Here is a 4,541-nt window from a genome sequence, read left to right as displayed (position 1 = left end):
TTTACAAGGTCTCGGTATCGTCTGGGGGAAACCTCACTCAGTTGCAACCTCCAGGGTAATGGTTTGATTACAGATAAAAGGGTCTTTCTCCGGGGCTCGGCCTGTCAAACTGCGCCGGGTGCCGTCAAAGAGCAGCTCGGAACTCGCTGCAGCTGTCTCAGCGGCGTATGGCGCTGTTCACCAACGCGGTGCTGAAACTATTCAACTGCGAGCACCCACAGCACAGCACTGCGCGGCGCGTCATGCATATTCAGCCCGGGATTAGGGTGCCTTTTGTGCTCAACGTCAACACTGAACAGACAGCTCTGGGTTTTTAGAGGTAAACACGAGGTAGAGGTCCACTTTGCTCTCTTGATATATGCAACCACAAAGAGATGTGTCCTTCAGATTAGCAACAACTTTCATTTTGTTATCGAGTTCAAGCTTCATTTAAGGTAGGACACCTGTCACTGGAGATGAGATATGCCTGAACAAAAGTGCCTCTCTGATAGGCTACTTATCCTCCCACGTCAGCCGTGTTTTAGATTTAGTGCAGCTATCAATTCAGCTTTAGGGTCTTTAAATATCTGCTTCCAGTGACTAAATCAAAATAACATTGAACCAAGGTGCTGCTGTTTTTGTGATATACAGAAAAAAAGGGGACCTTAATAAAACTTTCTTTTATCACATCTTTTATTCAAGAAACACCCAAGGGCACCTTGAGAAAAAAAAAAGCCAAAACTTTTTGGTTTCTATTACTGCATCTAAGGCAGTTGAACTTACAAACACTCTTAATGCAAACATGGCTGATCCTTGTACTTTTGCAGCGTTCACAAACATATTATTCTGGACAGCCTCCTACTCTTTGTCAAACTGTTGCTCTTCCGCAGCCTACTCATTCTCTCATTGTACAGCATTTTCCTGACGCTTCTGTCCATGGTCAGGTTCCTGCCACTTCTCAGTCCTCTCAAACCATGGCCCTTTGTAGATGCCTGCGTCATTACATGAACTAGCCTCAGAGCTATGTTATTCATGCATTTGGTTTTGATCTGTTATGACTGAGAGAGTGTGTGTGATGGTGCTGTTTTTATCTGTGTGCCCTCATACATGAGAGGTTTGTTCCTCTGGGACTCCTCCGCACCCAGTTATAGTAAACACAGAAAGAATGAAGCATGGATGTGTCTGTCTATACCATACTCCTTATATATGGGCCTATTAATGGACTTATGCCCTCCCCCTCTATGATACATGATGCACACACACACATTTATGAGCATACACACACACGCTTGTATTAACATCTTTGTTTAAAGTTGTATGGTGACCCTGTGTGTTTCCTCAGGAGACCGTGGACAGGCGCTCTTCTGTGATGGATTTCCCCTCAGAGGTAATGGCAACATGGCTGTGTGTGATATCGTCAGACAGTGAGAAACATGTATATAAAGAGAGAATACATGTGTCAGGGTGAAACCATGCAAATCTGTACAACATGCAGAGTTTTGCTTCTTTGCTTCTTTGTGTTGGTCTGTTTTTGCATATTCTGTAAGAAGACAATTTATTTGGATTGTTCTGATCAGACCTCAGCAACTCGCCCCTGACTTTCAGTAGGTCTGTTTCCAGTGATTAAGTCATCATAATAAAGAACAGAGAGTGTCTATTTTAAAATAGAGATTTAACCTTGAATTCCTTCATAGAATAACTTTTATTAAAACATCCACCCAAAGTAAAGCTTAAAATTAAGTCCCTTTAGAGGTAAATGTTGGCCTAGAACTCTCTATGTGGTATGCATAAAAAAATTCAGGGACATGGACTCACTTATTAAGTTCTTGCACATATCACATCTTAATAATCTCAGAGTTTAATACACCATCTGCTCTGTATTCCTCTGTTATCTCATTGAAATGGGTATGGATTTAAAAGAGAAGATCTATAAGAAATAAGTGTCTACTTGTGTAATATCTTGTATTAATACGTTTTCATGTCTGTGCACGGGAATGTAGTGACTATTGAAGACTGCACTCTTGACTTTTGTATTTTTCTGGGAATCTTGTTGGTTTAAGGATCCATCATTTTTTACATTGGCAGATATTTTAAAGGCTAAGGCTGAGGCTAAGGCTTAAATGTACCCAATTTTAACTCATTACCAGAATTGTATTCTTGATACTGTACAGGATCACTGTCCACTAAATGTCATGCATATCCATGTCCAGACCATTTTAAAAACCATTGAATTATCTGAAAAAAAGCACAGTCACAAAGCTGAAAACAGGACTGTTTTTCTTGGCTCTTGAAAAGTTGGCAATACATTCCTAACAGAGACAGAGAGACCTTCATGTTGGGAAAAACAATTTACAGACAATATAACTGAAAAGTTACAATCCAAATAATCAAAACATTGCTCAGACTTTGAGGTATTTTCAAGTATTCCTGGGGAAAGAAGTACTATGACTTATGATTTCAGTATTTCTAAAATGACTATGGCCCTGTTGTTGTGCTGATCATGCATTTTTGCACGAGTTTGTAGGTCTGCATGCTTGTACATGAGGGCAGCAGTTTTCCTTTTCTCATTCGGACTCCACTCTCTCCAGTGATTTGCTTTCTGCTAAGCTGTCCAGGATCTTTTGCCAGTTCAGTGTAACCTTGAGGATCAACACAGTGTGTGTTTATACATATATGTATGTTTGTGGCTGTTTACACAGTATTGATGCTGATCTATCCCAATGACCAGCATTATCAGTTTGCTGGTTTCCCGCTGTTCTACAGTCTAAACTTTAACATCACCCTGTCGCTTCAATTTCCTCCTGCAGCCACCGGCCCGGACCTCAGCAGATCATATCAGCACAACTCCCTAATGACACTAAAGCCGTTCAGGTGAAGAAAACATCAGCACTCTCATGTCCACACCTGGACACCATCTATCTACCCATTATCTATTCGGACACCTACACATATATTCTATAAGAACACCTACAGACACACATATCTTGTGTCAGTGATTGAAACATTGTCTTTATCCTTTTTTTTTCAGCCACTCTACCATCTGGGACTACACTTCCCTCACACAAGAAAAAGGAAACCAATTTTACGCAGGAAATTACCTCCATACTATCTTCTGGCAAAAGCTTTAGTTAATGTCTCATACACTTAAGCACTGCTAGGTAATGTATTTTCTGTGTCCTGGAGCGCCACTGAGAGCAAAGCAGCAGCAGTAATGAATGTATCCTAAACAATCAGGTAATGCAGAAAAAAAAAAAACAATAGCACAAACACTTAAGGCTCCTTTGTATTTGTTATTACTGTTTTTCTAATGTCAGGGATCAGGAAGCACTCGGTATGCAGGTGTGTGATGCAGTGTGATTGAGTATCTTCAGGGTGTATGTGCAGCGGGGTGGCGGGGCTGGGAGGTGAGGGGTGGTGGGGCACTATTTGCACTGATCAACCACAAGAGGAAAAACGTTGTGTATATTATAAACCCTCTAATTCTCAGAAGTACCTCCCCTCTCCCTTGCTATCTCCCTGCTCCTGGTGCACTCATTACTGTTGGAAACGATGCAGTAATACTGAGAGGAGGGGAGTGGGTGGGTGGTTGGAAGAGTCAGAGCGAGAGACAGATGGTGAGACAGGCAGAAAGAAAAAGAGAGAGAGAGAGAGAGAGAGAGAGAGAAGGCAAAATCTTGGTGGTATCTGTTTTCCCCAGTTGCTGCCTCTGGCTCTTTTTCCCTCTCCTCTCCTCTTCTTATAAACCTCTGAAATATTACAGTTAGGTTTTGGGCTCATATTGCTGTCTTTTATGCGCAGTGGATGAGATTGCATCTGAATGTATTATGATTCAGAAGTGGGTAAGTTTGTAAGTGTGTGTATGTGTGTGTGTGAGTGTGTGCGACAGAATTATGTGTCCACAAAGACTCACCATGGCATCTGTGAAAATACTTCATAAGGAATGTGGAGGCAAATATCGCACAGTTCAAGGTAAATTGTCACTCTCGAAGACATAATCATTTTATGAACACACATACCTGAGCAAACATTTGACTTGAAGATACCATCAGCTATAAGTGGGCTGCATATTTATATTCACACGTTTGTATTTATATAAATATGTAGGTGCTATGCTGTGAAATTAGGATTTCCCTTGTAATATGTGCATTTGTCCATATGTGCTGGTGAACATTGAGATTTATTGCTCAGTGTGTGTGTGCATCTCTATGAGCATGATTGCGTGCCATGTGTTTTTATGTGCACTCACCTGCACGTGTGCATCTCTCCCCTGTGCTTGTTCCTGTGTGTGTGTGTGTGTGTGTGTGTGTGTTTGTCCGTACACACACCAGTAAGAGCATAAAATTGCCATGAACAGTTGTGTCTGCATATGGGTGAAGCCATCCAGACTTTGGTCTTGCACTGCAGATTGATAGGAATGAAATATTCTGTAATCTAAATGTAAATGGAAGTGAAATTTACCGGTGGGTTCTATGTAATTACCAGTGGCACAATTTATTAGGGTTGTGTTTGTGTAAGGTGGAGAATGAGAAAGAGAGTATATGAGAGACAGAGAGAGAGAGAGA

This window comes from Larimichthys crocea, chromosome XIII (assembly GCF_000972845.2).
Source record: "Larimichthys crocea isolate SSNF chromosome XIII, L_crocea_2.0, whole genome shotgun sequence".
NCBI classification, from domain to species: domain Eukaryota; kingdom Metazoa; phylum Chordata; class Actinopteri; family Sciaenidae; genus Larimichthys; species Larimichthys crocea.
This window is presented reverse-complemented; position numbering follows the sequence as displayed.